This window comes from Bos javanicus, chromosome 11 (genome assembly GCF_032452875.1).
Source record: "Bos javanicus breed banteng chromosome 11, ARS-OSU_banteng_1.0, whole genome shotgun sequence".
Lineage (NCBI taxonomy): Eukaryota > Metazoa > Chordata > Mammalia > Artiodactyla > Bovidae > Bos > Bos javanicus.
In genome coordinates this window covers 86,520,056-86,542,649 of record NC_083878.1, presented here as the reverse complement: position 1 = coordinate 86,542,649, position 22,594 = coordinate 86,520,056, and the positions used below count along the sequence as shown (strand labels likewise).

The 22,594-nt window shown below is 46.1% G+C and overlaps 1 long non-coding RNA gene across 1 annotated transcript; it reads left to right on the top strand.

Moving 5' to 3' along the window:
* Positions 1–4,699: 4,699 nt before the first annotated feature.
* On the top strand, positions 4,700–11,000 carry LOC133257442 (uncharacterized). Its single transcript, XR_009739557.1, has 3 exons — positions 4,700–5,503; positions 6,430–6,482; positions 7,929–11,000. It is a non-coding gene; the product is annotated as an uncharacterized LOC133257442 (long non-coding RNA).
* The last annotated feature ends 11,594 nt before the right edge of the window (positions 11,001–22,594 follow it).

Genomic DNA, 22,594 nt, shown 5'->3' with positions numbered 1-22,594 from the left:
GGGGTCGCAGAGTTGGACATGACTGAGCAGCTGAACTGAACTAAACTGGCCATACGGGATGTTTCCCCGATCAGGGATTGAACACATGTCCCCTACATTGAAAGTGTGGAGTCTTAACCTCTGGACTGCGGGGGATGTCCCTATTTTGGATTATTTTTGAAGCAAGTCCCAGACAGCTTATAATTTTATGCCTAAGTATATATATTGTTAAAATACATACTGACATTTGAAAAATAAAATCATAATACCACTGTCATACCTAAAAACAAATGGTAAGAGTGAATCTTTATTTTGTGGTCAGAGTTCAAATTTCTCCAGGGCTCAGATACATAGTTTGTTCAAATCCTATGTTGTGGTTTGTTGACATGTCTCTTGGATCTCTTGGTAGCTATAGATGCTTCTCCGTGGTTTGTTATTTTCCCTTGCAATTTATTTGATAAGGAAACTGGGTTGTTTGTTGTGGATTTTGCCTATTGCATGCCCATGGTGTCATTTAACAGGTTCTGCTATACTTGTTCTCCTGTAAATTAACAATTGGGTCTAAAGGCTTGATCAATTTTAGATTGGATTTTTTTAGGCAAGACTACTTCGTAGGGTACTCTTGTGTTCTTCAGTTAAGAGGTGCATAATAACTGGCTGTTTATTTTGGAGAGATACTAGCAGCTACTGACAATCATTACCTGTATCCATTAATTCAACAGGCATTGTGAAATGGTGATAATCTAATTCTATAATTCCCTCAGAGGATGAGACGGTTGGATGGCATCACCAACTCAATGGAAATGATTTTGAGCAAACTCTAGGAGATAGTGAAGGACAGGGAAGCTTGGCATGCTGCAGTCCATGGGGTGGCAAAGAGTCAGACACTACTAAGTGACTGAACAGCAAATTCCCTCAACTATCAGCTAGAATATAGATATAAAAAAACCTTACATGTGCACCCGTGGCTGACTCATGTCGATGTTTGGCAAAAAACACTACAATATTGTAAAGTAATTAGCCTCCAATTAAAATGAATAATTAAAAAAAAATAACCTTGTCATCATCAATTCATGGGTCACCCAGACATACAGTTTGTGCAGGAAAAGTCAAAGGACAATCAAATGCACTTCATTACTCTATTAAAAAGAATGTTAAAAATAACACTTGGAGTCTAAATAATAATAAGTGCATATAAATAAATTTCAAAGTATTAGTACCAAGGTTGAGAAAAATGATACAATTTTTACTATGAAACACTAAAAAAAAAGGAAACATATATCATGTTTTTTGATACAAAACAGTCAAAATCATGTAGATGTAATTGTTTTCTGAACTACACATTCAGTCCTATGCTACCCCAGACATTTTGTGTGTTTGTGCATATGTGTGTGTGTGATTCCAAAACATACACAGAAGAGCAACTGGCCAAGTAAAAGCAAAATACTCCAGAAGAAAAAAATGGGAAGTAGCCTCATGAGATAACAGTACTTAGTAAAGTTGTAGTGATTAAGACAATGTGACAGGCACAATGAAATAAACCAACGGAGCAAAATGTAGACTGGGAAATGGACCAGGAGTAAATTGCAACTTGATGTTTGGCAAAGCACTGTGGATTAGTGGGGGAAATGTACCTTTCTTTTTCTTTCCTTTTTTTGAAGGGGGGCAGGGCGAGTACCATGCTGCTTGTGGGAACTTAGTTCCCCCATCAGAAATGGAATTCACGTCCTCTGCAATGAAAGTGCAATGTCCCAACCACTGGGCCTCCAGGGAATGCCAGAAATGTACTTTTCATTAATGGTGCTGAGATAGAAATATTAACAGCCATATAGAAAAAAAAAAGATCATTTTTTACACTATTTACAAAAGTCAATTTCAGGCAGATTGAAGACCTATCTATAAAAGTCAAAATTATAAAATTTTAAGAAGATAATATGATATTTATTTTTATGACTTGAAGTGAAGTTACAAGATACAGAAAGCATAGGTCATATAGGTAAAGATGTATAAATCAGAAAGCATTAAAATTAAGATTTTTTTTAATTAAAGAGATTTGAAGAGAATTTATGAATCTGTCCATTTCTGGTGGGAATGTAAATTGGTACAAGTCCTTTGGAAAACAATGTGGCATCACAGAGTCGAACACGGCTGCAGTGACTTAGCAGCAGCAGCAGCAGCAAAGCTAAAGATGCCCGTACCTTAGGACATACTGGAGTTGCAGGCCCAGGTATACATCCTAGAGGAAATCTTATCAAGAATGCTCATGACAGCATTGTTCCTAATGGCATACAATTGGAAGCAACCCAAGTGTTCATTCACAGTAGAGGGGGTAAATGAGTTCCTGGTGTATTGACAACGGAACGCCATAGAGCAATGACAACAAATACCCTACATATAAGTGCATCAAGAAGGATGAACAGGAATTTATGGTGGATCCACAAAAAAAAAAAAAAGGAAGTAGGAGAAGAATAAGTTTATATCATCCTACTTATTTAAAGTTCAAACATTGTACAACTATAAGTGGAAACATGAGCTACAAATATGGTATAACTGTGAGGCACAGGAGGAAATGTAAACAGACAGTTCATGCCAGAGGTACCTGAATGATGGGGGTGGGATGAGATGGGGAAGGGTGCATGTGGCCAGCCACATTCTGGTCCTTAAGCTACATTGTGGGTATGTGGGACCTTGTAGCCTTGGTAGTCTTCACACCCTACACATTGGTTACAAATATACTTCTATGTCTGTTTATATCTAATATTTTCTATATCTACTTGATGAAAAAAATGGTTCAAACACTTTGAGTTTACAAGTCTGTAACTTCTTTTCATATGTGTTAGTCATTCAGTTGTGCCCGACTCTTTGTGACCCCATGAACTGTAGCCTGCCAGGCTTGTCTGTCTATGGAATTCTCCAGGCAAGAATACTGGAGTGGGTTGCCATTTCCTCCTCCAGGGGATCTTCCCGACCCAGGGATTGAACCAGGGTCTCCTGAGTTGCAGGCAGATTCGTTACCACCTGAGCCACCAGAGAAGCCCTCAAACACTTTGAGTTTACAAAGGAGCATCATCGTTGCCTCTTCTTGGGCAGCCCTGCCTGCACCTATATACAGCTGCTCTTTGAGTTTGTAACTGCTCACCAGGGTCTGCCCTGTACCATCCGGCTCCCACACACAGTGTTTAGTGTAGTCTGGACTTCTAGGGTGCCAAGGACCGTAAGGAGCCAGGCAGAAAGTGGGCACTTTCCCCAGGGACCTCGGAAGCAGGGAATTGTCTGTGTCTTTCCAGAGTTCCTCTGGACCATTCTAAGAGTAGTCCAGCCGGGCCAATGCTCGGCCCTGCCTGGCCCTGGCAGAGGCCTCATCTAACAAACAAATCACCAGATACCAAGCTTCACGATGAGGAGATAAGAATGGAATCCAGAAAGTCAATGTGCCATCTTTCTGTCTTACCTATGGTTGTCAGGGTTACCAGAGCCTCGTGTTTCTTGCTAACCACTCCTCCTAAAATAGCCACCCTTGGTGCCAGCCAGCCAACTGCATCTTATATTAATATCACCATCATATTTACACTGCTTTGAAGAGAAGACAAGGTGGCCACGTTACGTGGAATAAGGTTTTACAGAGCATGCACACCATTCCTCAGCTGGGTGAAGAATTATAATCCCATTTTCAGTTGACCAAACAGGCTCGGAGAGGTTAAGTGACTTGTCCAATGCCAGATGACTCTCAAGTATCAGAAAAGATTGGGGTTTTCTAACGCCACTGATTAGAACTTGTCCTCCATCCAGATACTGCCTCTCTCAGCTGAGGTCATGTCACCCTACAGGATGGGTGTGTGTAGGATCAAGTCAGCTGGGAAGGTCTGAGTGTGCTGGGCTGAGATTCTAGTTTCATAGTTGGTATAACCACTACCCTCCTTCTTCCTCATCAACAGAACCCCAGTTTTGTTCCCTTGTGGGAGCTCCATGCTTCCTGGGATTTCCTAAGAAGTTAAGGTTGATTGGTTGTGATGATAATTCTGTTTCCCTTACTAGTGATTGTTTAAATGTGGGCTGAGACCCACTCTCAGCCAGTGGTGGTGGGCTAAGTTAGCAGGTTATTTCTGGAAATGATGTTTCTAAGAAAAGACATTACCAAGAGGAAATGTTCCTCCTCTATGCCTAGCATCCCTTTGCGTGGGCTGGGGCCTATTTGATAGACATGAGGAGGTTCTTGCTGGGGATGGCTGAGTGGAAAGCCCTTGGTCCAGCTATGAGAGGCCTCCTCTTCTCGGAGCCAGGCTCTTGCCATCTGATAGCATCGGCTGGGTCCCCTTTGACTGCGCCTATGGCCTCTTGCTCTGCAGCTGAGCTCTTTTCAGATGTGTCCTTCCAGTTCTGCTGGGCTGTGAGCTCTGGTCCTGGACATGTGTCTCTCTCCCTGTCCCCCTCAGTCTAGTCTCTACTTGGAGGAAGAGGTGGGGGGGGGTGGTCCTGAGGGGCAGGGATGGTTCTCTTGACTCAAGGTCCACCCTTTTCATGGGGGACTCCTTGGTGACTCTCTGCAAAAGGCCCTCAGCTTGGGTCTTACCTACAATCGAAGTACAAGTATTTTCCTACTCAACACTTCCAGAAGGTAAAGAGTTTATTTCAGCAATTCAGTTGGAAATCCTTCACAATATAGACAATAGTTCTAGTGTCAATTTGGAGGAAATTACTTAATATGTGGAGAACTATCCCTCTTTAAAAGGCCTGGTGCTTCATTCACTACAGTGCCTGATTGTTCAATATCTGATTTGTGCTAAGCTTTGGGCCCCCAAATAGGACATGGCTCCCACCCTGACAGAGCCCACAGCCCAGGGGAAAGGAGGCACATTCCCAGAGGGCTCTGCCAGGTCAGGGAGCCACAGGTGCTGGGGGCGGGGGGGCCCACACTGAGATATCTGGGCGACTCAGCCAGGGAGGGGCCGCAGAGGGCAGAAAGATGCTGACTGATTGTCTGAGTTGCAAGGAGATGAGACTCGGGGCAACCAAAAGCAGGGTGGCCTGGAAGACCACCCATTTGGAAGTTGTAACCCAAGTAGTGAGAAGGATAGATTGAAAGTGAATCCTCAGGTCCCCGAATGCCAAGTGAAAGGTTGAGGACTTGATCTGGCCTGGGCAGATTGAAGAGTTCAGGTGGGAGGGTGAGCCGTGACTGTCGAGGCTGTGGCCGGGCAGGTGGGAGGAGGGGGTGATACGGGAGGGAGCCCAGTCGGCAGGCAGTGGGCCTCCACCTGAGAGCTGCCAGGGAGGGAAGGAGGGGTGGGGCCAATGTCATCGGGGTCAAGTCACTTCCGCTGTCTGGGTTCTTGTTTCCTCTGTGCAAAGTGGAGAGACACAGTGATACCGACCACCCTGGTCTCTGCATGAGATGGAGAAGAAACCTACATGAGTCGTGGTCACAGACTGGATGCAGGAGCAGGAGGGTGGATGTCTTCCCAGTTCTGTGCATTTATTATCCAAGAGAGTGGAGCCCAGTTTACTGATGATGGGAAGAAAGTAGGTGAGAGTGGCTGGGAGACACAGGATGACTTCCACCTCTGGGAGGGAGGGGGACGGAGGGGCTGGTGTGGGAGGAGCAGGGACAGCAGACAGTCCGTTAACCAAAGGGCTCCCAGCAATGGCTTTTTGATAGAACAACCTCAGCTGCCAAGTCTGTGAGTGTTTAGAACTCAGAAATACATGAGGCTGCAGCTGCTTGTTTTTATAGCTCTTCTCTAATTTTTCTGCTTGATTCCCAAGCATGTATCAGAGTTAATGAAGCAATTCTATTATTAAACCACTTGGAAACTTAGAAGACAATGTACTTGGGTTTGAATGGGATAATTAGATATCCGGGGGAAAACATTTATAAGAGAATTACATATAAATCTCATGTCTTACCCCCTCATACCACATCCATGAAAAAACAGGATCATGCAAAGAGCTCAGAAATGAGTTAGTTCACGTGTTGTGGTAAGAGCAAATGCATTTCTATTTCCAGTGGAGTTCAAAATGTAGATTCGAAACTTTGTTTCTGGCTAAACATCTACTGAGAAGGCTGAACTCACTTTTGAAAAAGGGTGTGTGATGCTGCTGAAAGCCTTGAGGGTTTGCTTTGGCAGAGCCAGTACCCGCTAGGATGGTGGGGTGTCTTTCTATTCTGTGCTGTGAATCATCAAATGTGTTTAAGTTATATTTGTTGATGGAGAAGTGGAGGCTTTTGGATATGGTGGGATGTGGAAGGGACAGGGCTGGGGGATTTTCTCCTAGGAAAGAGCCTGAGGAGGCTTGTTGGTGTGAACTCGGGCTCCCAGTCTTGTTTCCTGCTGGTAGACACTCAGTGATTCACCTTGACCTTGGCATCAACCCACATTGGGGTGGCTCAGCAATTTACAAGGCTCATTCCCAGGCTTAAATTCTATGCTTTTATATCCCCTGTCTTAACAGGTTCAAATAATTTCCTTCCAAGGGCACACATGGCTAACACACTCAGAGTCGAGGTGAGTCTGAATTATGCCCAGCTCCAAATTTGTCTAGACCTGTATACGGGTATGTAAAGGAGAGATGGGACACAGGACTGGGAGGTAAATTGGAAGGGTGGCAGGAGCAATGGATTTGGAGCCAAGAAGATCTGAGTTCAAATCTGGCTTGGTCACTCACTATATAGTTAGAAAAGTTAATGAGCCTCTCTAAGGCTTATTTTCCTTTCCTGTAAAATGAAGCTGGTTACAATACCTTCTTCCTAAGGGTTTTATGAGGCATCAGTGAGACGTGGCATGTAGAAGCATGAACTTGGAGTTTACCAGCAAACCTGGAGTGTCCCCAGGAGGGTACCATCAGATCGCTGGAGGACCCTGAACTCCTGCCATGAGTTCATGGTGACAGACCACTGGCTGAGCCCAGAGACAAGACCCTCACACTTTCAGATACTGCTGTGCTCGGCACAATTCAGCAGAGATGCGACAGAATGCAGTGAACCTCAAGGGGGCTTTGATGGAATTCTTTCTGAGTCCCAGCCCCTCGACCAGTGCTGGCCCCCATTCCCTGGCCTCCATTATTGATGGCAGACAGACTGACTTGGAAGGGGGACTGATGGAGCCTCAGGTCAACAGAGAGGAAAACGCACTTCTCTCACTTTTCCCACCTCCTTCTTCTCTTCCTCACTCCTCCTCTTTATTTTTGTGTTATCTCTCTCTCTGGCTGACATGGTGTTCAAATAGCTCTAATTATTTAGTTGTCATTTTGAATGTAATTGTTTGCCCACGAATTGATTCACTTATTTAACACAATTTATTCAGACATACTTCCTTACATTGTACTTTGACATGGGAGACAGGTTTTCAACTCATGTCTTAAGACCAGAGATAGAGTTCAAGGATTGTTACTCAGCGAGTCCGGGGACCCCTCCCACCGCCCCCACCGCAAGGAACTCCAGTTCCGTCTCTCAGAAACTGGAGAGACGCCAATCCCTTTCCTTGTTGTTCTGAATACTCTGTGTATCTGGGAAGGCTTGAGCAACTCTTGGCAGAACTGCCACCTTCCAGAGGGAACAGGCATTGCCCCCTAGAGAGAGGGGTGATGAGGGCCAGGCGTTTATAAGGCAGGCTCTTCAGACTGGGAGGAATTGCTTTAAGAGATTCTGGAAGCTCCTGGCAAGTACTTATGCCCCATAAATTCTTTATGAGGAAGTTAAACCAGCAGGCCCAGCCCTCCAGCAATTCCCAGTTCTTCTATAAGCTCTGTGATGTCCTTGGGAGATAGTAAGGCTATTTTTTCCCCTTAAAATATTGAACAATGGGGAAAGGAATCCTTCCTTCCATGCTTGTTCCATTCAACTTTGAGCTATTTCGTGTTAGAAAAAATCGTACATTAGTCTGTCCAGGCTGCTGTGAAAAAATGCCCTAAAACTGGGGGGCTTAAATAACAGAAATTATTTTCCCTTGCAGTGCTGGAGATTGGAATTCTGTGACTGGGGTGCCAGCATGGTCAGTTTCCGATGGGGACCCTTTTCCTGGCTTGCAGACGACCACCTCCTGCTGCGTCCTCACGTGATGGAGAGAGGGTGCCTCTTCCTAGAAGGGCTGGTCTTACCAGCCTCATGACCTCATTTGACTTTCATCACCTCCTTAAAGGCCCCACGTCCTCTACAGTTACATGGGCTTCAACGTATGAACTTTGTGAGAGGGACAAGATTCAGTCCACAGAAAAGGTCGAGTCCACGTAGGTGGAAGGAGTTGGTACTTGGGAGTCAGACTGACCTGGGTTCACACCCAACTCTGGTGCCTATAGCTGAGGGACTTGGGTGAGTTGTATTTAACTCTTCCAAGCTTGTTTCCTCTTCTGAAAAATGTGGAAAATGGACTCGCAGCCCACAGGGTTTGTGTGAGCGTTAGCTAAGGGACTGGCTGCGTGCTGGAGATGTTGAGCTCTCTTTAGAGTCTGCCTCTGCTGGAAACCTGTAGTCCTGAGGCAAGAATTCAGTGTCTAGGAGGGGCCCTGGCCTCCCTGGGTTCTGTCCCAGTGAGGATGATGGTTCTTAACTGTCAATATTGTTAATGTGAACGGAAATACCATATGGAGAAACACCCATTTCAGTTCTCGGCAGGTAGCAGATAGCCAAAAAACGTTCTTGCACCATGGCTTCAGGTGGGCCTGAATTGGGAGGATGTCAGTCAACCAGGGTTTACTGAGTACCTAGTCAGTGCCAGGTATGAGGGACATAGCAGGACAGAAGACAGGCATGACCCCTACTCTTACAGAACTTGGAGTCTTTGAGGAGAAGAGAGACATGAACCAGATTATCACAAAGGCACCTGTCTATGGTCTTGGATCTGGGCCCACCTGGCTGGGGCCTCCGCTGCTGCATAGATGGTGTCCTCCAGAGGGGTGCCCCTCAGGTTCCTCGGGCTTGTTCCTTCCCGGGGAGGTGCCCCCTGGGTGGGAGAGAGCAGAATTCCTGCCATCAGTCCCTGGAGCCTCATCAAATGCCAGCTCAGCTTGCAGCTATGTGATTCCCTCCCGATTGTCTCCTGTTTTGGTGTCCTCTGGGCAGCCGCTCTGTGTCTCCGTGAGTCACAGAGCCACTCCTTAATCCCTGGTCCCGCTCATGGTGAGGAAGAGCCTTTCATCCACAGCAAACACGTTCCTGGGGACAGCGGGGCCTGGGTTGTTGATGCCACCTCCACACAAGGATTCCAAGCTGCTGCCCTCTTGGGGCTGTTGGGGGTTTCAGAGTCTGCGGAAGGTGTGGGATGGGTTAGGTGGCGTGAGGCAGCCTGATGGTGTTTAAACATCACCCACGTTTGGCAGAAGTGAGAATAGGGGGACATCAGCTAGTTACCTTGACCACCTGCATACGTGGGCCTTTCTCTTGGCAGAGGGCTCAGTGGAGCAGAAATGAGAACCGTTGCCTGGAGGGTTTATGGAAGTCTCCCTGAATTGTTCTAATGCTCTCTTCTCTTTACTCATAATTGAGGGTCAGCAGCAAAAGGATTTTTTTTCTCTGAGAGAAATAGAAAGTCTTGGGACAGATGAGCTCACTGCCTTAGTGAGCCACTTATTCCTTTGCTGTTCAGTTGGTTTCTCTCTGTGAACACCTGTATTTAGATGTTGCAGCAGAGGCCAATGGCCCTTTTTGCTTTTGGCAACAGCAGCCTGTGAGTTGTAGGCACGCATCTGTCCACCCTAACCTTAACTTTAACCACAGACCACATTTCCTGGCCTCCCTGGAGCCTAACTGTGTCCATGTGATTAACTTTTGGCCAATAGGGTGGGAGAGGAAGTGGTACATGCCATTTCCAAATTATTATGATTTTTCAACCAGATGATTATTTTTATATCAATGGTTTGTCTTATCTAGAAGATCAACTTGTTTTTTAAAGCATGTAAATTTCTTGCCCTGCTCGCTCTTTCATCTTTCCTGAGTTGGAATGTTGAAGTGGTTCTGAGGGGCCAGAGTTTCCCGTGCACAGTGGTGACAGCCTTGGGACAGCAAAGCACAAGACAGAAAAAGATTGGGTCCCTAAATGACCTCATCAAGCAGAGATACCTGCCAACCTTGGCCCACTGCCCGCATTCAGAATGTTATGTGAAAGAGAAACATTTCTATTTTAAGTCACTGTATTCGGGGGCCTCTGACACGGCAGCTTAGACTAAACCCTAAGTAATTTAAATGTTAGGGGAGTTAAGGTATGGTTAGGCATCTAACTCGGAGAAGGCAATGGCACCCCACTCCAGTTCTCTTGCCTGGAAAATCCCATGGATGGAGGAGCCTGGTGGGCTGCAGTCCATGGGGTCGCTAAGAGTCGGACAGGACTGAGCGACTTCACTTTCACTTTTCATGCATTGGAGAAGGAAATGACAACCCGCTCCAGTGTTCTTGCCTGGAGAATCCCAGGGACGGGAGAGCCTGGTGGGCTGCCATCTATGGGGTCACACAGAGTTGGACACGACTGAAGTGACTTAGCAGCAGCAGCAGCAGGCATCTAATTATCTGTAATATGGTTCTGTGCTGGATTCTGTTTAGAATTATATTATTTATTGTTTCCCATAACATATGTAGGGTTTCTCTGGTGGCTCAGACAGTAAAGAATCTGCCTGCAATGCAAGAGACCCAGATTTGATCCCTGGGTTGGGAAGATCCCTTGGAGAAGGGATTGGCTACCCGCTACAGTATTCTTGCCTGGAGAATTTGATGGACAGAGGAGCCTGGCAGGCTACAGTCCATGGGGTTGCAAAGATTTGGGCATGACTGAGCGATTAGCCCTAACATATATAGGTCGTTAAGACTAATGGACAAATTCTACCCATCTTGCTTTTAATTTTGAATTGCTTTTGATGTTAAAGCCAAGTATGTGCCAGGTAGACTTTTGGAAGATATAATTCCTTGACAAGCTGTGTACTTACTTATATCAAGCAGTGAAAGTTATATAATCTAGTGAATTTCCTGTATGCTTTGATTTCCAGGAAAGTCAGAGCTGGGTAAATTTAATGCTTACTATAATAAACCTGTGTTACCATAGGGTTCTTTTTATTGTATTTCTTCCCCTGTGTATATTTAATCTTTGTTTGTTTGTTAAGGGACTTCGTGTACCCATGCTCACACCTCTTGCTGCCTTGCCTGAACTATTCCCCTGCCATCCAGGTACTTTCCTCTGTGCACTAAGGAGCGCCTTCCTTCCCTAGGACTCATTTTAAGTGTTTTCTCTCTCTGTGCCGTTGGCCTTCTGTACAGAGCACCCTGGGACCTCCATAGAGCATCTATCACACTGCCTTTGCTTTAGCTGGTTGACAGTGCTACTCGAGTGCCAGCCTGTTGTGACCTCACTGCTAACTGTCCTCTTTATGGATAGGGGTAAATTTGTCCTAGATCGAGTCTCTGTAAGTTTGATTTCCTTCCTCTGTAAGTTGCAAAGCTCATGGAGACTAGCTGAGGTCAAGAGCTTAAGGCAGTCAATTCTGGTAGATTCTTGAGGTGGCCATGTCACAACAGCTGTAATAGTAGGGCTTTGATGTCATCCCTGATAACAACATGAGAGAGGCCAGTGGTCTCTTAACCGTGGATGCTGTTCAGTTCAGTTCAGTCGCTCAGTTGTGTCTGACTCTGCAACCACATGGACTGCAGCACACCAGGCATCCCTGTCCATCACCAACTCCCAGAATTTACTCAAACTCATGTCCATTGAGTTTGTGATGCCACCCAACCATCTCATCCTCTGTCGTTCCCTTCTCCTCCCATTTTCAATCTTTCCCAGCATCAAGGTCTTTTCAAATGAGTCAGCTCTTCGCATCAGGTGGCTAAAGTCTCTAAAGTATTGAAGTTTCTGAGATGGAAACTCCATATCAGGCTGATGTTGGATCTGAACCTCTGATCTGGCTAGGGAGGAGCCAGCTCCCCTCTAATTGTGTAGCTAAGAAGCTTCACAGCCCAAGGGCCACAGTGGGGGAGGACGGTCATCCACCCAGGGACAGAAGGTGGGTTTTGGACGGGAGAAGGGGTGCAACATGTGCAAAGGCCAAGAGGAGAGGAAGCAAGGACATTTAGTGTGGTGTAAATTAACTAGTGTAAACTAGTGTGGTGAAATTCTGGTATGCACGGTAGGGAAGATGGGAGATGAGGAGGGGCGAGCCAATGTCCTGTGGTGTCTCCCTGTGGGGTGAGGCCCGGGGGGTGGGGGGTTAGCCATCCATCAGTAGGATGACACCACTACCAATCAGGGGCTCATTCACTCATTCATTCATTCCTTCACTGAACAGGAGCAGGCTCTCTACCAGGCCTGGCAATGGGCCTTTGAGGGGGGGAATAGCTTTTCTTCAGGGGACAACTCAACCCATAACCATAATTCTTTGTTTATCCCAGAATTTCCCACAGAACTTCCTTTTCCTCTCTTTCGTAAATGCCCGTTAATGAAACCCCAGAGCTGGCAGGGAGAGCAGCTCACCCAAGGACATGCTGCCTGGGATGGTCAAGACGAAGCCAACCAAGGGCTAGGTGACCTAGGGAGGCCTTCTGGGGCTAATGGGGGGCCCCTGGACACCCCAACACCCCAAACATCCCCCTCCCCCACTCTGTGCCCCGAGGTGGGGGGAAGGGAAGGTCTAAAGGGTAGGGACACAGGTGTCAGCTTATCCACATGAGAAGATTCTCAGGGCAGCCTGCCTTGGGTCCTGAGCTCCGAGGAACAACAGGGAGCGCGGGCTGGAGCAGGGCTGGAGGCCAGGTCATCTATCCTCAGAGGAGCTCTTTTCGCTTCGGGGCTCGTCAGAGCAAAGAAGCGCAGCATCTGGTGAGCCCCGGCTCCCGTCACACCTGGGCTTGTGCCACCGCGCAGGCTCGGGCTGAGCCGTGGGCGGTGTCACTGCGGCTGAGCCGGGCTGTGGAAAGCACCCGAAATAGCCCACAGGTCTGTAAACAGGCTCTCGCCCCGCTCATCAATTTTCCCCTCAACTGGGCTTTATGTTTCCATCCAGAGCTTTTGCATCATGCTTTCCACTTTGGTGTTTCTGAGAAGATTGAGGAACATTGACAGTTTTCTCTGTAAAAAGATGTGGATTCAAATTCAGGGTTTGCCACCCACTTGCCGTGTGACCTTTACCAAGCTCTAGCTTCATCTTTGCACATTTGTATCTTTGCATTTAGGAAATGGAAGTAATAACGTTGGCGTGCTTACCTCCCCCAGCTGCGTGAGTGAGAAACACAGAATTAATACTCACGACTACTTTCCTCATCTTGATTCTGTGCAGGGACCATTCTAGAAGCAGGGACTCTAAAAGTTCCCGGTCAGATGTGATGTACAGAGTGGTACCATGTGAGTGAGATACATTATTTATAGCTCTCTCTATACAAAAATGTAGTACTTAGTCACATATTAATTAGAAGAAATTAGATTAAATAATACCTCATTTCTCCCTTTTAATGGAACACTTTTGCTTAAAAAGAGAGAACATTCTCTGAGTATGGTAATAATCATAAAAAAATTTTAAGTCTGGTTTATTAAGATGTAATTGACATATCATAAAATTTACATTTGCCATTTTGCAAGTTTTGTTAAATATATAGTTGTATAAGCATCATCACGATCATCAGACAGTATTGGCTTCATCCCAAAAGTTCAGTCTTATCCCTTTTGTAGTCAATCACTCCTCCCACACTCAGCCCCCAGCAACCTCTGGATTTCTGTCCTAGAGTTTGTCTTTTTCTAAATGGCTTATAAATGAAGTCATATAGTAGCTTTTCTCTGAGCATAAAGTTCTTAAGATTCATCCATGTTGTTGGACATGTCAGTAGTTTGTTCCTTTTTATAGCTGAGTCCACAGTAGGAACCTGATTCAAATTATCTGTCCATTCACCCATTCAAGAACATTCGATTGTTTCTAGTTTGGAGCTTGAATGAATACAGCTTCTGTGAACATTCAGGGCAACTCTAGGCCCATGTCCTTTCATCTCTCTTAGGAAAGTACCTAGATGTGGAATGACTAGATCATATAGTAGGGTTTTATTGAACTTTTCTGAGAAATTGCCGAACTGTTTTCCAAAGTGAATACCCCCCCAGCAGTGTGTGAGAGTCCCAATAGGTTGTATCTTGCGTGTTTGTTGTTGTTCAGTCACTAAGTCGTGTCTGACTGTTTGCACCCAATGGACGGCAGCACACCAGGCTTCCCTGTCCTTCACTATCTCTGGGAGTCTGCTCAAACTCATGTTCACTGAGTCGATGATGTCACCCAACCATCTCATCCTCTGTCGCTCCCTTCCCCTCCTGCCCTCAATCTTTCCCAGCAGATCTTTTCCAGTGAGTTGGCTCTTCACATCAAGTGGCCAAAGGATTGGAGCTTCACCTTCAACATCAGTCCTTCTAATGAATTGGGTTGATTTTCTTTTAGGATTGACTGGTTTGATTTTCTTCCTGTCCAAGGGACTCTCCAGAGTCTTCTCCAGCACTAAGTACTTAGTTCTCTCTCTCTCTCTCTCTCTATATATATATATATATGTATGTATGTATACATGAATTTTAGTCATTCTTATAGGAGTGTGGTGGTATCTCATAGTTTTAATTTGTATTTCCCTATGACTAATGATGTTATACATCTTTTCATGTGCTATTTACCATCCATATTTCCTCCTCACTTAAGTGTCTGTTCAAATATTTTGCCTCATTTAAAAATTGTCTTGTTTTGGTGAATTTTGAGATTTTAGAAATATTTTAAATTTTTAAAAATCATGTATGTGTTTTGTAAATAGTTCTTCCAGTTTATGGTTGGTTTTTTCATTTTCTTAAGTGTCTTTCAAAGAGATTTTAATTTTGATGAAGTTCAATTTTTTCCCTGTTTTGATAACTGCTTTTTGTGTCTTATCTAAAAGATAAAAAATAAAAAAAACCAAATTGCCTAATTCTCAGATCAGAAGGATTTTCTTTTACCTTTTCTTCTCCATGTTTTATGGGCTACCAAGGTAGCACTGGAGGTAAAGAACCTGCCTGTCAATGCAGGAGGCATAAGAGACGAGAGTTCAGTCCCTGAGTTAGGAAGATCCCCTACAGGAGGAAATGGCAACCCACTCCAATATTCTTTCCTGGAAAATCCCATGGACAGAGGAGCCTGGCAGGCTGCAGTCCATGGGGTTACTAAGAGTCAGACGTGACTGAAGCAACTTAGCACACACTCACTCCATGTTTTATAGTTCTTGGTTTTACATTTAGGTCTATGATCTATTTTGAGCTAAGTTTTATGTATGATGTGAAGTATGGGCTGAGCTTCCTTTTTTGTGTGCGTGTGTGTATGGATATCCAATTGTTTCTGGATATCCATTTGTTGAAAAGACTGATCTTGCTCCACAAATTATCTTTTCACTTTAGTGAAACGTCAATGGACCACACAGGTATGGTTCTCTTTCTGGATTCTGTTTTGTTCCATTGAGCCACATATCTTTACTTATACTGATATCACATTGTCTTGATTACTGTGGAGCCAGTGGTTCAGCCACAAGTTTTTTATATTAATTAATTTTTGGCTTCACTGGGTCTTTGTTGCGGTGTGTGGGCTTTCTCTAGTCGCGGCGAGCAGGGGCCACTCTTTGCTGTGATGTCCGGGCTGCTTATAGCGGTGACTGCCCTTGTTGCGGCTCGAGGACTTTCATTTTGGTGCAAGGGCTTAGTCCCTCCTCAGCATGTGGGATCGTCCCAGACCAGAGATCAAACCTGCTCCCCTGCACTGGCAGGCGGATTCTTAACCTCTGGACCACCAGGGAAGTCCCCAGCCACAAGTTTGAAAGAGACTGCTTTATGAGTATTACATTAATTATGTCCTTACATGTGTATGTGTGAGATTCTTGACTGCAAAGACGTTATCACATTCATTTCTACTTCCTTCTCCACAGCACCCAGATTAATAAGAAGTGTGTGGTGGGAGGGGCTTGTGAAATGTTTGGTGGCACCCTGATGGATGGGCGATGGAGGGATATAGTGATCAACCATCCTCCCTGTAAGAATCTAGCCAATAGCCCTTATACTTGCGTCCCCAGGCATGGGCTGGGACCACGACTCTGAATATTCAGTCCTCTCTCCTTTCGTGTGAAAGGTTAAGTGAGAAGGAGAAAGGATTGTTTTTCTGGTATTTCTTGGGTTCCAGATCAGAGGATGCCCTGTCCAGCTTCTTGGCTCTGAGTCTGCCCTCACCCAGATCTGGCTCCATTGGCCTTCTCACGTCTGCTGGGATAGAAAAGGGTACACAGCACCTGTGGTCTGAAAACAGTCACAGAAACCCCTTCAAAAGCCATCGTGGCCATGTAGGAGGTAGGCGCACTTCTCAGCCTTCATCCTTCTTACAGCAATTTGGGTGTTCAGCTACGTTCATTTGAAAGTCAATTTACCCCAGGAGATGGGGAATAGAGTGCTCTAGAGCTCAAATGGGGTGATTTTTGCAAAAGTCAGGCGCTGGGAAAATCAACATCACTCCCATTTTAAAACCATCAAAATCAAGGTCTATTTGTTTAAGCTGTTTATTTGGTACAGACAGGCTGCCAGGACTACAAATGAAACATTTGTTCCTGCTGATGGCTTCGAAAGGCCAATCTTCCTTTCATGCTAAGATCCCAGTAGCTGATTGCCTCCCCCTTTCTCTGGTCTGCCTTCTTTGCCTTAAGCACTCGGAGCTGTCATGAGTGTCTGAGTCTGGCGGGGTGACAGCTTTATTAAAGATGCAGCTATCTCTGTCTGAGGGCTTATCTCTTCCCTTGGTGCTGGTATTATTCAACTCTTGCTTTGCAAATTAGTTTTTTCACGTATTCACACACATTTCTGCTGGAGGGCAGTGATCCCTTCCTCTGATGCCTTCACTGTCTTGCACATAGTGTTAAATAAATAGCTGTGTGCGTGCTTTCATGCGTAAAAATATACACTATTACCAGGATTTGAGCTTCCCAGGTAGTGTTAGTGGCAAAGAGTTCACCTGCCAATGCAGGAGACATAAGAGACCTGGGGCTAGATTCCTGGTTTAGAGAGATTCCCCTGGAGGAGGGCATAGCAACCCACTCCAGTATACTTGTCTGGAGAATCCCACAGACAGAGGAGCCTGGTGGGCTACAATCCATAGCGTTGCACAGAGTCAGACATGGCTGAAATGACTTAGCACTCACGCATGCATACATGCATTACCAGCATTGGAAGAGTTTAAAAGCCAACCCCAGGGAGGCAATCAGTGGATAGTTTTTAAGCCCAGCTGCTTGAGGGGGTGGAGGAGGTGGTTGATAACCGGACCAAGTCAGCAATTATCATTTAAAGGACTCTATATTGGGGAGGAAGCTTTTAGGAAGCAGCCCAGATGTCATTTTCTTTTAAACCCTACTCAAGATTCTCGCTGTGGCTGCCAGAGGAACAGAAGTGCCTGTTTGCCTGGGAGGGGAGTTGTCCCCTCAGACATTTGTTCAAGGGCAGAAAAGTCAGGGCCGGTGGGAACAAGAAAATCAGGCAGTGGAAGACAGGTAAGGACAAAGATGCTGAGAACTCTCTTTCATCCTTTTTCAGCCTGGGACCTTGGGATGTTGCTTGTAGATCTGCTTGAGATCAAGAAGTAGGTTTGCAGTTAACATAGAAAACAGCAGGAAGAAAGATGAAAATGGTGTGGCGTATCCCAGTTTCCACGGAGAAGAGGTTAGCTGTGAATAGTGGAAGCTGAGTTTCTATACGGTGTTGGTGGCTTAGGAAGAGCTCTTCTTTCCACCGTGTGGTTCAGCATTTCTCACCCACCTCTTTGGTGGTCTTCATAATATGTGTTCTTTGGCATCTGTGTCCCGGTGACAAAAACCTCAGGTACTGCTCACCAGGTGGGTGTCCCTGACATTCTCAGGACTGAGGTCTTTTGAGGTTCTGCCACCCACTCCTGGCACACAGGCTTGCACCCTCAAAACTTGATTTCCCAGAATTAGACTCATTTATTATCCATATTCATGTGGAAACATATGCCCCCGTTTTTTATTCAAAACAGAGGCTTGCCTTGGGATGACATCTTGAGCCCTCACCCCCACACAGGCACTGCCCTGCTCTTCAGGCCCACCAGCCTCTCCCTGCCCCTCTGAGTCCTCACCCGGCTGGGCAAAAAGGGGGACCCTTCCCCCAGTTGCTTGTTAGCATCTCACTTCTCCTTTAAGATTCATGTCACTTTTCTGAGCTTGCTTCTTATCTGTTAAACTAGACTTACCTGTCTTAGTCAGGGCTGCCGTGACGAAGTACTGAGTGGCTTAAACATTAGAAATTTGTATTTTCACAGTTCTGGAGGCTAGAGAGTCTAAGATGAAGGTTCTGGCTGAGTTGGTTTCTGATGAAAGCCCTCTTCCTGCCTTGCAGATGGCCACCCCTCGCTGGGTCCTCACCGGACTTTTGCACGGTGCACACAGGTAGGACGTGGGGGAAGGAGAGAGAGAGACAGAGACAGAGAGACTCAGAGACGGGGGTGGGGTGAACAGCACTTCGTCAGGCGTGTCTTCTCATAAGGATGCTTGTCTCATTGGATCAGCGACCCACTCTTGCCTCACTTCACCTTAATGGCTTCCTTATGGGCCCCATCTCCAAATCTCCAAATCGGCCAAATCACAGGGGCTTTGGGGTCAACATATGATTGGGGTCCCTGATGCTGGGATTCATAGCTGGTGTTTCAGAACCAGCAGCAGACAGGACTAGATGTTAGGAAGTAGAGACTCTACCTGACCGATGGGGAGGTGACCCGGCCATGAGACCTCATCCTGTCGTGTCGACCTCATCCTGTCTCAAGGTCGTGGAGACATCAGGACAGCTCTTGTCTGCCTGGTGAGTGTCTGCCTGAGTCTGGTGCACAGAGTCAAGGCAGCTGTCCAATGTCACCCAAGTACAAGTGGGCAATTCCTCAGGGCTAGATGTATTTTGGAATTAGATGTTCTTTTCAAAATTAAAAGAAAAAAAGCACTGGTAACACAGCCTATATTCTTTTTTTTTTTTAATTATTTATTTATTTGGCTCCGCTGGGTCTTAGTTGCAGTGTGTGGAATCTTTAGTTGTGGCATGCAGGATCTAGTTCCCAAACCAGGGATATCACCCAGGTCCCCTGCGTTGGAAACTCGGAGTCTTAGCCACTGGCTCACCAGCAAAGTCCCAATACAGCCTATGTTTGCACATTGAGCAACACCACCAGGAGGTCTAAAGATCTAGGCAGCACCCTGTGGTCAAACATATAAAGAAATTTTTAGGGAGAAATCTAAATGGGATAAAAACAGCATGTGATGTCAAGGTTATCACTGCCAGTAAATAACAATGCCACAAGCCTACAAAAAGATGTTCAGAATGGCCAGTCCAGGATGGTGAGGTGGATTGTTTCACAATTCAGGGGACCTGACTGTGGAAAGAGAAGGGAAAACAGCATATGCAGAGGAGGAAAGCTGACGAATCTGGGGGCTTCCCCCTGAAGCTGCCCTCCAGAGATTCGGGGGAGCCACGGTGATGGGAAACCCCAGTGATGGCTGCCACGCAGTCAGGAAGTCAGTCTCTCCAGCAACTTCCTATCCTCTGCCTGCCGAGCCGCAAAGTGCCACCTCCCCGCAGGCTGCAGTGTGCAGATGTTTCTCTCTGATCAAGAGTATAATTAACACCTGTCAAAGCAATGGGCCGCAGTGGGAGGGGGATTTCCCTATCATCAGGAACCGTGTTCCTCAAGAAGTGCTCGGTGTCTAGGAAGAACATTTCCAACGTGGAGGGATTAAAAAGCCATCTTATAAAATGAAGAGGCAGGTGGTGTTTATCTGAGCTAATGCCTGTGAGTTTATTCATTTGATTTCAGTGAACATGCTGACAGATGCCCGATGAGCTAGGGAAGCTTGTTCAGTTTTGGACCCTTGGCCACGCACACTCGTGCCAAATCTGGGGATGACATTTTGCTTTGCTCCTATTGAGTCAAGAGAATCATCTGTGGGTAGAAGGGGTTATTTGTTACTTTTATCCCCACAGTTATTTCGTACAAAGCGTAACAAGGGAAATATTTCCTTAAAGGCTCCGTTTGTGTTGAATTATTTTTAAGGAGCTCTGTAGTCAATTAAATATCCAGCGGTAAATGAATTGCTGAGAAGGTTGTGGTCTTATGGGACGTAGTTGTACATGTCACCAGGGTTTTGTTTAAATTTTGAGAGAGGCCAAAATTTGGTCTTACACAAATAGATTGACATAGTCATAATGTAAACTATAATGAGGACCGCCATGCAGTACCTTTTGGTTCTTGAGAATTCTCACATTCATGATTGCCTATGCAACTGACAATATCCTTATGATACAATTTCTGTTCTAGGATGTCCAGTTTCAATTCAGTTCAGTTCAGTCGCTCAGTCATGTCTGACTCCTTGCAATCGCATGGACTGCAGCACACCAGGCTTCCCTGTCCGTCACCAACTCTTGGAACTTGCTCAAACTCATGTCTATCAAGATGGTGATGCCATCCAACCATCTCCTCCTCTGTCGTCCCTTTCTCCTCCTGCCTTCAATCTTTCCCAGCATCAGGGTCTTTTTCAATGAGTCAGCTCCTCGCATCAGATGGCCAAAGTATTGGAGTTCCAGGTTCCACAGCAGTCCTTCCAATAAATATTTACAATTGATTTCCTTTAGGATTGACTGGTTTAATCTCCTTGCAGTCCAAGGAACTCTCAACAGTCTTCTCTAACACCACAGTTCAAAAGCATCAATTCTTCAGCGCTCCACTTTCTTTATGGTCCAGCTCTCATATCGATACATGATTGTTAGAAAAACCATAACTTTGACTAGAAGGACCTTTGTTGGTAAAGTAATGTCTCTCCTTTTTAATAAGCTGTTGGTCAAAGCTTTTCTACACATCAATTCAGAGTGGATGAATGACTTGGACAGAAGAATGAGAGGAACTGGTATTAGTTGGAAGGTGAGTGTGGAAATGGTGACATGAGCCTTATAAGGACACCAGTCATTGGGTTAGGGCCTGGTATAACTCATAATTCATCTGAAATTGATTACATCTGCAAAGACCGTCCTTTGAAACAAAGTCACGTGTGTTTGGTCTTTCGGTAATTCCTAGCATAGGGCTCCAGAACACTTGGAATTTCCTAAGCAAGGAGAGGGATAAAGGTGACTTTTGTCATGTTAATGAAGTGACTTTTGGAAAGTCCTTAAGGATGAGGTTGGTGGCTAGGAGAACCAACCAAGAGATTAGAGGCATGGAGATTTCAGTCCCATGCCCCAGACATCTGGAGAGGAGACAGGGCTGCAAGTGCAATTTGGTCACCAGAGGCCAATGGTCTAACCCATCATACCTTTGCAATGAAGTGCTATAAAAACTCCAAAGGAGAGAGTCCAGAGAGCTTCTGTGTTGGACATGCTGGGACAGTGGTGACTCTGGAAGGAGCTTGGTAACTCCACAACCCTCCCCACACACTTTGCATCTCTTCCATCAGGCTGCTCCTCAGTTGTAGATTTTTACAATAAACCAATAATCTAATGTACAATGTTTCTCTGAGTTCTGTGAGCCGCTCTAGCAAATGAATTGAACCCAAGGAGGGGGTCATAGGAACCTGCAATCTATAGCCAGTTGGTCAGAAGCCCAGGTGATAATCTGAACTTGGGACTGGCCCTGGAAGTTTGAGTGGAGAATGGCAATCCTGATCGAGCCCATAACCTGTCGATCTCTAAGTGGACAGTGTCAAAATTGAGTTGAACCAGGATACCCAGCTGGTGGTGAGGAATTGTTTATTGGTGGAAGAAACCCCCTTCCCCCACCATACACACAGACACACACGTCGGAAATATGCCTATGCAGAGCAGTCCACAGGGTGGCGGTGGGGGGTGGTCTCTAGGAAGAGCAAGAAATTCATGAGCAGCCCCTCTGGTCTCCCCTCTCTCCCAGGTGGAGTTAGTGTGCTAGGCGCTCAGTCGTGTCTGACTCTGTGAGACCCCGTGGACTGTAGTCCACCAGGCTCCTTTGTCCATGGGATTCTCCAGGCAAGAATACTGGAGTAGGTTGCCATGCCCTCCTCCAGGAATCTTCCCAACCCAGGGATCGAACCCAGGTCTCCTGCATTTGTAGGTGGATTCTTTACCATGTGAACCATGCTGGAAGCCCCCAGGTGTAATTAACTGCCTGATTAACTCCCACAATTCAGGGAGCTCTTGTGGAGCAGTCACCTAGGAAAACTGAACCAGGCCCCGTGCTTCATCTGAGTCCAGAAGGGGAAGGAGGAGCCAGGTCAGTTTGGCTGTGACCATGTGGGCTCAGCCATCACTGGGGTCAAGGACAAGCCTGGACCATGTGGTTCAGACCTGGTTGTAAGCTGGGTGCAGCCATCCAGGTCACCTCCCCTGGGCGGCAGTGGCCGAGCCTGGGGCCAGTGGGCAGCCTGGGTGCACATAGCTGGAGGCAGGGCCAAACCAACTGGCAGATCGGACCAATTCTGTCTCCAGATGTCTTGACTGTATTTCAGAAGCCCTTCTGTGGATGGTTAACACCTCCTGTCCTTTGTGGATGCTTTGAAAGTGCAAAGCTGATCTCAAGGCTTATTGGAAGTGGGAGCCACCAGATGTGGGCTCAGGCCTGCCATGCCTTCCTGCTTACTTTTGGGCAGGAGCTCAGAGGGAAACTGGCC